The sequence below is a fragment of the Bos indicus x Bos taurus genome, chromosome 23 (assembly GCF_003369695.1).
Source record: "Bos indicus x Bos taurus breed Angus x Brahman F1 hybrid chromosome 23, Bos_hybrid_MaternalHap_v2.0, whole genome shotgun sequence".
NCBI classification, from domain to species: Eukaryota; Metazoa; Chordata; class Mammalia; order Artiodactyla; family Bovidae; genus Bos; species Bos indicus x Bos taurus.
Window position 1 is genome coordinate 12,645,663 of NC_040098.1, and position 13,463 is coordinate 12,659,125.

The following is a 13,463-nucleotide window of genomic DNA, read 5'->3' on the forward strand; positions in this document are numbered from 1 at the left end:
GCAGTGGGCCGAGTACCAGGAAATTAACACCCCCTGGGGCAGCCCTCCCAACGACAGATGGAAATTAGTGTGTTCAGGCCCCAGCTCCCACATCCCCATGGTGGGATGACTCTTAAGTGTGTTTTACACAGTGTCCCAGAGGGCCCCAAAGGGACACGGTGGTGACTGGCTTGACAACGCACCTTCCATTGGTTGCTTTATGTCCCTGTCTCTCATCCCCATTCCTCTATCAGAGATTCCTGGGCTCATCTTCCAAATAAACCACCCGCACTTGGCTCCTTGTCTCAGGATCGCTTCTGGGGAACTGAAGCTAAGACTATGAGTCCAAACCAATTATGACCATCATGGTGTCCACTATTAAACCTCTCACATGGCTGTACCTAAGGCTCTCATGTTGCTTAAGACACACACACACGAACACACACCAAATACCCTACCACGCTCCCTTACCTCACCTGTCTCTTCCTTGGAAACCTCCTTTCCTGAATCCCAAGGCTTCAAGATTTAACTCATGTGATCAACCAACCTGGATCACTGGAAAAAGGCTTGAAAGATGCTTGGCACTCTCAGGGCAACCTTCTGGAAACAGTGAGTGTGTTTCCATCAGCTAACATGAATAATGACTTTAAGATAGAACTTAGGCCATGTGACAGAGATGTGGGGCCTGGTGGAGATTGGTAGCAACCTCCAGCTCATCTACCAAGATGACTGCCTCCTCCACCCACAAGGAGTGGGGCCTCCTAGGGCCTCCCTGACACCTCATTAAAGGACTCTAACATCCAAACAGGAGGCCTGGACTCAGAGCGAGCCCCAGATCCTATAGTCCCAAGGCAGTGAGGCCCAGGAATAAGACATGTAGTTTACAGGGATGAGGGGAGCTTTATTAGTGATGTGGGTATGAACTGGGCTTATAAATGCCATGCAGTCATGTCCTGGCTTTTCCTGAGCCTACAGAATAATAGAGAATAAGAAAGACCCAGCTGGAAAGTCCCTGGACATGACTTTTACCTTCAGTCTTGGCACCTAGTTGCTGTGTGACCTTGACCTCACCTCCTCTGGTCTCAGTCTCTTCCTGCACTGAATCTTTGACATTCCAGTGCCTCTGGGTCACTTAAGACCACTAGCTGGCAGCTGAGCTCTTGCCACACCCTCAAGCTCCATCTCCTGGCCTTCTCTGTGTCTACTGTGTGCCCTTATTCCAGGAAGGCAAGTAAAGCCAGGTCTTGCAACAGCAAAGACCTTCAGCTTGCCTTCTTTTTTTTTTTTTTAATTTTTTTAATTAATTTTATTTTATTTTTAAACTTTACATAATTGTATTAGTTTTGCCAAATATCAAAATGAATCCACCACAGGTATACATGTGTTCCCCATGGCTTCTGTCTTTTGCTGGAGATAAACTGGCCTCCCCAAGTGAAAGTCACTCAGTCGTGTCCAACTCTTTGCGGCCCCATGGGCTATACAGTCCGTGGAATTCTCCAGGCCAGAATACTGGAGTGGGTTGCCATTCTCTTCTCCAGGGGATCAAGGGCTCCCCGCATTTTACTGGAACACCAGAGCCAAACCCAGGTAGAGGAAGCCACCAGAATTGAACTCCCTCCTCACCTCTACCCTCCCGATGTCCCTCTCAGAGGTGGGAGAAGTACCTTCATTTAGAGTTTCTTAAGAATTACAGAGGGAAAGTCTCAGAGCCAAGGAGATATTCAAGTTCAGTTCAAAGACCTCAGCTCCTGAATCTTTCATATTTATTTATTTGACTGTGCTAGATCTTTAATTGCAGCATGTGGGATCTACTTCTCTAACCAGGGATCGAAACCAGGCCCCCTGCCTTAGAAGCATGGAATCCCAAGGGACTGGACCACCAAAGGAAGTCACCTGAAACTTTCTGATAGGATGTTATACTACAGCAAGTTGAAATAAGGTTAGACAATCAGAAGAACTTTCCTACAAAGGACCAGGCATTGAGCAAACAGTGGTGGGGTGGCCCTAGCTCAGGTGGGTGTGGGGCCTACTGAGAGGCAGAAAGATGAGGTAGATCATAGCTTCTAGAAGAGTCCCTCCGTTTCTTGCCCCCTTGAATAAGAAGGGTCCACAGAGCTCTCCTGCAGCTGGGACTGAGAGGACCCACCTGCTAGAGGAGAGAGGTACCAACCAGGGGAAATGAACACCCTCACAGAAGGATAAATGAACAGTGCGTTGGGGTGAGGAGGAGGAGATGAGCACTAGCGGATGGGCGGCTGGGCCTCATAGGAATGTCGGGTGGGGGGCGCTAGCAAGCCTCCTCCTTGCCCTGGCTTCATCTTCTCTAAGGTTCCTTTTGGGCATCCTCAGAGCAGCAAGAGCCCCCCACCCGCCCACCCACCTGAACTAGGCTGGCAGGGTCCAGGGAGGTGGGGAGAGGAACAGATGTTCACATCCATCTAAATCTGCTCATTTCAAGAAACACCAGCTGATCCCGAGGTGGGGATTTGTGGTAAAGACTGCTCATTACGTACCCAGCTTTCATTCTCCCCTTCTATCTAAATAAACCCTGACATTCTCTTAGGTGAGAATCCATCTAAAAGGCTGTATTTCTCAGCCTCCCTCCCCCTAGAAGGGCCAGTAAGATGTAAGCAGACATCATTGGGAGGGGGCTCCTGGAAAAGCTGACTCAACTTTTCTGACTGGGTAAATGACTCGCCCTTGTAAGTGTTCCTTCCTTCTTCCTGTCTGGAATGTGTCATGACGGCTGAGCCCTAGCAGCCCTTTGGTGACTTTGAGGCAAAGTGCTCTAAGGCAAGGGTTCCCGAACTTTGCTGCACATCAGAATCACCTGGGGATTTTTTTTTAAATGCTGATCCCTGGTTCTCACTCCCAGACATTCTGATTTATTTGATATATGACCTAAACGCTTTTTTTTTTTTTTTTAACATTTCCAGGTAATTCTAATATGCAGGAGGTTTGAGAAGCACCACTGTAAGGAGATCAGAAGAGCAGGATGAAAGGGACCTGGATCTCTAGTGAGCAAGGAGCCACCAGTACAGCCGTGCATAGCCTACTTCTAGACTTAAGAAAGTTGCTTTAATTTGTTTGAGACTCTGTAGTCAGTTCTTTGGTTCTGGCAACAAAATGTGACTCCTTTTTTTTTTTTTGGCCTCACAGCACAGCATGTGGGATCTTAGTTCTCCAACCAGGTATCAAACCCGCTCCTCCTGTACTGGAAGGCAGAGTCTTAACCACTGGACCGCCAGGGAAGTCTTTAGAATGTGATTCCTAACTGGTATAGGACAAGAGAAGACTCTTGAGAGTCCCTTGGACTGCAAGAAGATCAAACTAGTCAATCCTAAAAGAAATCAATCCTGAATATTCATTGGAAAGACTGCTGCTGAAACTGAAGCTCCAATACTTTGGCCACTGAATGAGAAGAGCTGACTCATTGGAAAAGACCCTGATGCTGGGAAAGATTGAGGGCAGGAGGAGACGGAGATGACAGAGGATGAAATGGCTGGATGGCATCACCGACTCAATGGACATGAGTTTGAGCAAGCTCTGGGAGCTGGTATGCTGCAGTCCACGGGGCTGCAAAGAGTCAGACACAAATGAGTGACTCAACAACAACAACAATAGGACAGAGGGTCCTCATCAGCACCCCATCACCCACAGTACAATCTGGGGAACAAAACAATGGTCAGTTCTTGCCCTCAGGAAGGTCACACTCAGGCAAGCATGAGACTTGGCATTGGGCAGCCTTGAGTTCAAATCCTGACTCCACTACCTGCTAACTGCTGGGCCTTGGGCAAGTCCCTTGAGCTAAGCCTCAGCTTTTCCAACTGTAAGGTGAGGACGCTGGGAAAGACTCCATTCTCCTGCTACACTGTGAGCTCCTGAGGGCAGGTGTCCTTCACTCCTGCAGCCACAGCGCTGACCGCCCCTCCAGATACTCAGCAGATACTCATTCAATATCCGCTTGCTTTACATTGCACTGCTGCAATGTGGTCCAGCTCTGAAATTTTCATTTTCTCTAAAATGAGAAGACAATGAACAAAAAGGCCACATTTCCAAAAGGTAACATAATTTGCCTATTGAAAATCACTGAAAATGACATTCCTGGAGCAGTTTCTTAGGGTCTCTCTAGGTTTGAGACTGGAAAATCCCTGGTCAGAGAAGGGCAAGAGAGTCCAGTCTCCTAGGCTCCTGACCTGGATGCTCCAGTTAGAACCACAAAACTAGAAAGTCCCGTGGTTCATCATTTAAAAAATAGTGAGGTTTTTTTTTTTTTTTTTTTTAAGACCTGAGTGTCCAGATGATCATGGTAGAAACAAAGCTTGGACGGTGACCTGGAAAACGCAGAGATGCCCTCAGAAAACTCAAGGGAGAAGGCATCTGCTTGGGCCTGACGCATTCAGATGCGCTGTCCACACCAGCTGTGCCCAGGAATCAACTGGAGGGCTCTTCCGACCACAGCTGCCTTGATGCCACCTGCGGAGTTTCTGATTCAGGTCTGGGGGCGGAGCCAGGCATCTGTTGTTGAAAAAGCTCTCCAGGTGGTTCTGACAGGCTGCCCGGGCTGAGAACCACTTCTCTGCACAGCTTCCAACCCTCCAGATTATCAAAGTCAATCTCGTCTGAGTGTCTGGGACTGGAAAGGGACCAAGAAGAGCCTGGGGTGGAATCTCCGAGGCCAGCCCAGCAGCAACTCCAGGACCACACATGTCACCCTTTCCCCCACAGAGGTCACCTCCCCCTTCCACTGCAGCTCCAGCTTCTCATGGGCAGAAGGCCCAGCCTGGTGAGGGAAACTGGGGTTCCAGCCCTCCCTGGCCTGTGGCCTGCACCTCCTGCTTCCATACGCCGCCCACACCCGGGGCTCCCTACCATCTGCCCACCAGCCCTCTGCTCTCGTGAAACAGAGTCCTCATAGTGCGCCTCGGAGTTTACAAAGTGCTATCCCTCTCGGCTCCTCTGCAATCCCAAGAGGTGGGTGTGCCTGAACCAGCCTTCCAGATAAGGAAGCTGAGCTCAGAAAGGCAAGACGCCTGGGTCAGGGGCCCTCAGTGAGCTGCCCCCTGACCTGCCGACCCAAGTCGTCCCACCTGAGTCCACTCCTCTCTCCTGCCTACTCGTGCTGCTCAAACAGCAACCCGTGAGCCAGCTGCACCGGCATTCCCCAGGAGTTTGTTGGAAATGCATTATCTCTGCTCAGCCTCGGACCCACCGAATCAGAAATCCCTGGGGGGCTCCCACTGGCCCTCGAACACCCAACTCTATGCTTCAGCCGCCTCCCCACCAACCTCCCAGTCCCCAGATGGCCCTTACTCCAGCTCCTCTCCCATCTCAAATGGCCCTTTCTCCCCTGGACTCCATCCCTTCCCTGGCTTTCTGATTCCCGTCCTCTCTCGAGTCTCCTCCTACCTCCCTGGGGCCACCTGGTCTGTCTCCACCTTCTCCTCCCCGGCCCTCCAGGGCACTGGTCTTAGCCCAGTCTCCTCTCTCAGTCTATCCTGTCTTCGTTGGCCATTTTTTAGAAAATGTTTACTGGAGTGTAGTTGCTTTACAGTGTTATGTTAGTTTCTGCTGGACGCTTCCTTGGCAATTTCCTCCCACCTCGTGGTCTCAGCCCACATTGTTGTGTGGACATAAATCCAGATATGCGAGTCCATCTCTCAGAACAGATGTCTCCCTCCTGAGCGAGCACCCCCCACCCACGTCCACCTGCTCCATCAACATCTCTCCCAGACATCCCAGTGCCAGAATCGCATGAAGTTCAAAACTGTACCAACACCGTCATTCAAATAAAGCTGTTCCCTGAGGGGACGTCCCTGGAAATCCAGTGGTTAAGACCACCTTCCAGTGCAGGGGGTACGGGTTCCATCCCTGGTAAGGAAGCTAAGATCCCACATGCCTCGGGGCCAAAACACCAAAACATAAAACAGAAGCAATATTGTAACAAATTCAATGAAGACTTAAAAAAAAAAAAAAAAAGAAACTATTCACAGAGGATTTGCTAAGTGCCCAGCACAGTTGGGGCTTCCCAGGTATGGCTCATCACATGCTTATCACAAACCCATCTGACAAGCCGTAAAGCCACAGCTTTGAAAGCAGATGTAATTTCTCAGGCTCCCGCAGCTGGTTCAAACCCGGATTCCTTACCAGAAGTCCCGTTGTTGAACTACTTTACTCCACTGCGCCAAACCTGTCTGACTTCCTGTGGTCTTTGTTCTATCTCATTGCCATTGTGTACCAAGCTTCCCAACTCCAAACAGCTCCTATCCCTTGTCCGAGCTCTGAAACACTGTCAGGACCTAGTGATGGGCAGTCTCACTTCTCGCCTTTTGTAACAGTCTCTACCGGATCCATCCCCCACCCCCATCCCCAACCCCCTACAGTCTAGTCTCTACATGGTGGCCAGAGAGATTCTATTAAAAAGGTGTCAATTCATGTCCCTCCTCTGTTCAAAATCCTCCCAGGGCTCCCACTTCTCTCAGAATAAAACCCAAAGACCTTCTATAGCCTGCATGGCTGCAAACAGTCTGGCCCCATTAACTCTCTAATCCCACCTCCTACTCCCCATGGCTCACTCCACTGCAGCCACACTGGACTCCCCATTGTCACTAAACAGTCCAGGCATGTTTCTACCCCAGGGCCTTTGCACTGGCTATTCTCCTGCCTGGATCACACTTCCTACAGATGTCTGTGGGACTTCCTCCTTCGGGCATTTTCAGGTCTCTGCTCAGGGAGGGGAGACCCACTCCGGGAGCACCCCTACTCCTAATTAATGTATATGAACTTGAACTTGGCTGCTTTGCCCTTTTGTGTAGAATTCATCACCAGAGAATGCATTATATACTTATTCACTGACTTCTTTACTGCCTGTCTCCCTTCAACTTGAACTTCAACTCTAGGACAACAAGAGCGTGTTTCTTTCACCAAATTCACAGGTGCTCCACAAAGAGCCAAACTCAAATGTGTGTCAACTGGCAGCAGTTCTTATACTGACTCCTTCCTGTCCATTCTCACAGTCCCAACCCTGGATCAAGCTCTCATTACAACCTCGCCAGACAACTGCCAGATCTCCTGACCAGTCTTCCTCCTCTTAAGCTTAGCCTCCTCAAAACACACAGCTGCAGGGCTACCCAGCCTAATATGAGCTCCCTGGTCATATTACCCCATTCACCTGCTCAAGACCCTCCCAATACTATCTCCCAAACCCAAGAGTCCAGCCTACTGCCTCTAGGCACAGGTCTTATAATCAGCAAATCTGGGTTCAAGCCCAGCTCTGACACTTGGACAAGTAAACCCACCCTTCTGATCCCTCAGTTTACTCTTTGATAAAATGGGCTGATGAATTACTCTCTCTTAAGGGATTGTAATAAGGATTAAAGCAGACAATACATATTCCTGATCTCATCCTGGGAAGTTAATGTTAGCAATTTTTATTACTTTTCCTTTACTGCTTCAACTCTCACTGCCCTGACTCCCTTTCAACTTATGTTCCAGCCCAAATGAATGACTCACTACTCCCCTCCGCCCCCAACACATACACATCCTCCTTGCCTCTGCCATAATAAGCCGTCCACCTGGGATGCCCTTCTGGCTCCTTACTTCTATTTGTCAAAGCCAGCTCAAATGCCCCCTCCTCTAAAACGCTTTGGAAGTAATTTCCTCTCCCTTGGAATTCCCACAGCCCTTTATCTGCCCTTGCCACATGGCATTTATCAAGATCTTCCAGGAACCACCATCTTGTATGTGATTCATCTCTCCTTCTCTTTGAGGGCAGAGCCTGCATCTTATTTATCTCAGTAGCCCTATCGATGCTCAGAACAGGGCCTTAATCAGGGAGGTACTCAGTAATTTAATGGATAGTGAGAGGCACACCGGGCATTCCAGGTGGCACTAGTGGTTAAGAATCCACCTGCTGATGGATGAGAGAGAGATAGAGATGCAGGTTCGATCCCTGGGTGGGGAAGATCCCCTGGAGGAGGGCATGGCAACCCACTCCAGTGTTCTTACTCGGAAACCCCATGGACAGAGAACCCTGGCAGGCTACAGTCCACAGGGTCACAAAGAGTTGGACACGACTGAGCGACTGAGCACACAGGAGATGGACACCATGTTTTCCTACTTCCAAATCAGAAGGCCCACTGGGATTGAGTCTCCAAGCCACTTCCTACCAGCTGTATGACCTTGAGCAAATCCTTACATTCCTACAACCTTGGTTCCCTCATCTACTAAATGGGGACCATAGGACCCACTGTTCTGACCTCTCAGAATGTTATGGAACCAAAGCAGGCAGAGGTGTGAAAATGCTTGTTAATGCACGTGGCACTTACACACCTATAAGATGTTGTTGTTATAACCAACAATTCTCCCAAAAATATTCATTCCTAGGACTTCCCTGGTAGTCTAGTGGTTAAGAATCTGCCTTGCAATGCAGGGGACACAGGTTCCATCCCTGTCCAGGAAACTAAGATCCCACATGCCGTGAAGCAACTAAGCTCAAACGCTGCAACTACTGAGCACACGCACCACAACAGAAGATCCCACGTGCCACGACGAAGACTTGATGAGGCTAAATGGAAAAAAAGTGCAGTCCTCTTTGCACAAGAAGATGCCCGAAAGAATCATCATCGAATGCAGTGCAAGATGTCAAGTGAGTTTTACTTTCTTCCTTATACTTTTATGTTTTCTCTGATTGTTTTTGCAGAAAACACGTGTTACTCATAGGCATGGGGAAAGGGAGATTGCATTAAGAAAAAAAGGTTCACTCCTTTGAGTTAGGCATTGCTCTTGCCTTCCGTATCAGCATCTAAATGTAACAGGGGCCCTTTAACACCCAGTACCAGTGCCCAGCAGGCTCTTCTGACTGTGGGGAGGAAGATGCAGAAGAGGGGCCATACTCAGGTTCTCAAAGAGGCAGTTCTGCCACAGCATAAGCCCCTGCTCTGCACACAGCCCCAAGGGTCAGGAACCAACCCAGCCAAGCCCCACCAGGAAGCTCTCCTCCAACCCAGGGTGTCGGAAGTGTGGCTCTGACCAAAGGCAAATGCCCTGGATGCTAGGGTGGGAACACCGGAGCTAGCGGGGGCAGTCTGGAGCTTCAGAAGGCCCTACGGAGCCCCCATGGGCCAGAGGCTAAGTAATTAGAATAACTCTCATCCTACTGGGAGGCTTGAGGCCAAGGGAGCCCAGGAAAGGCAAGAAGCAATGTGATGGCCAAGCCCTCCCCCTGCTGGCCACATCTGAAGCGGCAGTGCCAGTGGCACAGGGCAGGGTCCCGGGGCCCCTGGGCCCTTGTCAGGCCCCAGAGTCCAGAGGCAGGCCAGAGTCGGGGAGGGCTCATCCAGGAATGAGAGACCCAAGGTCCCATCTCCCAGTTTCCATGTTTTTGCCTGATGGGGCATTCCTGGCCCAACCTCCGTGAACCCAGCCACCAGGAGATAACAGGTAAGAGTAGGGGAGAGGAAGATGGAAGGGAGCAGGGTCGGGGAGGATATGGGGGAGAGGAGGGCCTCACACTCCTGGCTGTCTCACTCCTCCCAGTCCTGCCCGTGCCTCCTGGGCAGCTGGGGAGAAGCAGTGGCTGCTACCACTGCCCGGATTTCCACTCCCGCCCCCGGTATTGATTTCCTGCATCATTCATTTGCCGGCCTTGGCGGCTGTGATTAGCTCCCTCCATTCTCCCTGTGGAGCCCCCCGCCCCGTCCCTCCATGTTTCAGCAAAGCAGAGCTAATACCAGGCTCTAAATGAGGCTTTGCCACCCTGGCCCCAGCAGCTCACAGTCAGGTCTGGCCAATTACAAGGAGGCCCTCAGCATGTCCGCAGCCAGCCCCTCGAAGAGGTGCTTTCCCAGCTAATAAACAAACTCCTCCTCTCTAACCACCCCCATTTCCCAGAGCCCCCTTCCAGGCAGGAAGCACAGATTTGCAGCCTGCAGCATAGGGTGGGACGTCGTGTGGATCTTGACCTGAAGGGGGGACTCTCCTGCCTGAAATGAGGCCTAGGAGCCCTCAGACTAGTTGAGGGGCCAACTTAAACTTGGAGGGTGGGAGGTGGGGGTGCAGATAATGCTGACGAAGCAAACAAAACAGCCTGGATTTGTGAACACAAGGTCCTCTTTCTCCCTCATGTAGTTTCCACAATTGAGAAGGAAGAAGGGACAAGAGGCAGGGACCTTCTCAAGGATACTTAGAAAACCCCAAGCCTTCCGCTTGCCCTGGGAGGCCAGAGTTTTCATATGCTATGACTTCCTTCGCCAGCGGGCAGGCAGTTTCAAGGCATGGGGTAGAAATGTCAGTGAAAACTCCCACGGGTGCCCACACCCAGATCAACACCCAGAAGATGGCACTGGGAGACACACCTCCTCAAATTCCCTTTCCACACCCCTCAGAGGAGGGGAAAAACCTGACTTGGTGATAATTCTGTAAGCTATGTTGCTCTTGTCAAATTATTCAACATCTGTCTTCATGTTCCCACAAAAATTAGCATAGGATAGTAGTTTCTGATGACACCTTTAGTGAAATATTTTGACTTCCACCAGTAAGTTGCAAACAACCTGTCTTAAGGATAATGTCAATTCCCACTCCTGCATATTAAATAATCCAGGGGTTTGTTGTGTTTTTGAAAGGGAGAGGAGTCCCACTGACCTGCTGCTGGCTAGAAGTCCAGCAGCTATGGGAGGAAGAGAGGAAGCCAGAGTGGATGAGAGGGTGTTCTCTGATGCTAACCACACACAGGACACTTCTCCCCCATCACCTGGCTACTGTCTTTGCCCCAGAACGAGGTCTCTGTGGCCAGCCCACCTCCCCCTAGCATGCCAGAAAGCAGATTACAAGATACACCCCGGAGCACAACAAACTGGCCCAGGAGATTGGGAGGCGGGAGGGAAGAGGAGACCAGCTCCAAATGCACCATCTGCTCCAGTACTCAGCTGCCGTAGCATCTGTGCTCCCAAGAGCAAAGCCACCTGACCAGACTGAGAGCACCTCCCCAACCCTATTGTGGACAGTGGACCTCAGAGCCAACAAGTGGACACTCTGAGGGAAGCTGGGCATAGAGCTCCAGGCACCTTCTTCCTACCAGCCTCAGCAGAGAGCCACAGCCCAGGCAAGATCCTGATGGCTTTACCTTCCATGTCCTGTTCTTCCTCCCTCTTCTCAGTTCAGCTTCCATGTTAATCTGCCACTCCCTTAGCCACACAGGCTGTGAAGATGCAGGGACTCCCTTGTCCAGGCACACTTTTATCTTTTGTGCCTTGAGTAAAAGCTTCTGCCTCCCCGCTCACTGCCATGGCAGCTAAGGTGCCCTCTGGCTGCCAGCCTAGGACTCCATGACTCACCCTAAGCAGAGACTCTCAAAGAGCCCCCACTACCCTGCTAAAAACCATCCTGGACAGACTTCTAGGGGAGAAAGAATTTCAAGAAGCATTTCCTCAACTTCCTCCCAACAATGGCCCTTCATTCACACAACAAATATTTGCCCGTGCCAGGCACAATGCTGGGTGCCTACATACAGTGATGGATGGGCATGAGTGACCATCTCTCACCCCCACACTCTTACTCTTTTCTCACCTGCTTTGGAGTGGGGGGCGGGGCGCAGAAGAACTAGCTCTCCATACTGTTTCTTAACCCAGACCCAGTGATAGAGTAGTTGTCCCTTCTGCTAGAGCTGGCCAAATTTCCAGCATCGTAGCCTCTTGCCATCCTTCTCCTCACACTAGATCTTCCATTCTCTCCATCCACCCCGATTAAGGCTTTCCACCCTGCAATTCCCCAGAGGCTCCAGACTTCCTTGGAGGTAAACTTTCAAAGGGCAAGTGGAAAGAATGTCACCCAAGAGCTCCAGGTTTGCCCCAGTGCACCAAGCCCACCTTGATTTGCTCTGAGAGCAGCTAGAACCCAGGCACACGAGGGAGTGGAGAAAATACAGTGAAAGGGGGACTTATAAGGCAATGGCTAAATCCTGGCCCCAGAGTCCTATGAGTGAGGGTCCACAGAGACCACTGCCCCACCCCTTGCCCTCATGGCTGGGGTTTCCAGGCTAGGCTCACGAGAGCCTCTTCAAGATGGGTCTCATGCAGCCCTGGAGAAGGGTGAAGAAGCTAGAGGGGATGGAGGAGATGGACGGCCAGGAGATGAGCCTGCCAGATCTGCCCAAGGGCACGGAGAGGGAAGAGCAGCGCAGAGACCAGCAGCAGAGGCGGAGGGCTCCCCATCACTCTCCAGAGCCCCTGGGCGTGGTGAGAAGGCAGAGGCCTTGGCTGGTGCCTCCTGAGGTCACCTCTTAAGGAGGCAGTGAAGCTGTAGGGAAATCTCGAGGAGAAAAAAAGAAACAGGACCCGCTCAGTACACCCGGATATCTTCCCCTGCCCCGGGGAGGCCGAGGCCTCTGGAACCCGCTCAGTGGCCTCCTCTCCACAGCCCAGCCTTTCTCAGTCCCTGCTGCATTCTTCTCTCTTCTTTCCCTTTCTGGCCTATGTAAAGGGCCAGGCAGTAAGAAACACACAAACTAATTAAGAAGCAGAGTTTGGCCAGATGCCTGAGCCAGCCTCCCTGGGGAATTAAACCCAAGCTAGCTAGCTGTGTAGGGCCAGGAAGATGTCACCTCACAGATACCCGCCCCACCCCCCCAGGATACCCCTCCCTCTTGCCAGGCATCCCGAGAAAGAGCCATTTAGCATCTGCACTTGAGGATAGCAACTGAGGGGACAATACCTCAGCTACCACCCCCTCCCCAGAACAGCTCAAACCCTCTCCTGATCCACCCTAAAGAAAGAGAATCATCCCCACCCCAGCTACACCGCATTAAAAAACTGACCCACACAGACCACCCTGCAGTCAGGAGAAGGCACGGTAAGGCCACCGGGCCCCAAAGACTTTTTGTGCTGCGGGTCAAGGCATTACCGGCTGTTAGAACTCAGACGGAGGGTTCCTGAGAGGGATGAGCCCTTGGGACACTGAATGGATGATGCCGGCTCGCAGGATCTTTCCCCCGGAAAACCCATGAGAGAGAAGGGAGAAGCGGGTAACCAGAGTTCCCTTGGCGCCTGAGAGCCGGGCGTGCGGACGCGGGAGCAAAGCTGCGTGGGCAGGAGGCAGAGTTTGGACACGTCACCTGACGGGCGCGTGCAGTGTTTGCTTTCCCGGGGACCGTGGCTGAATGTCTGTGTGCGCGCAGGGAAAAGGAAGGTGGAGCTGGGGTTTTGTAGCTGAGAACCGGGGACGGGAAGAACTAACCGGCTCAGAAGAGGTCCGAGAAGGGATCTTGGCATCTTGGGAGCCGGATCTAGGGGATGCCTGCATCCGCTTGGGCTGTCAAGAAGCGAAGCCCAGCGAGAGAGCTGGGAAGGCGAGCCCGCCGCCGGGCCGCGGAGCTGGCAACCAGGCTCGCCCGCAAGCCGCGCGCAACTCCAGATCGTGCAGCGCTTGGCTTCCACTCCAGAGGCCGAGTTAGGGTGGGACAAGATTTCGGTGCAAGTCGCTTTCTCAGT

At 51.6% G+C, this 13,463-nt stretch overlaps 1 protein-coding gene across 2 annotated transcripts in view; it reads right to left on the reverse strand.

Moving 5' to 3' along the window:
• The window catches only part of MDGA1 (MAM domain containing glycosylphosphatidylinositol anchor 1), a 70,312-nt gene that overhangs the window by 55,483 nt on the left and 1,366 nt on the right, over positions 1 to 13,463 (reverse strand). The window lies entirely within an intron of this gene.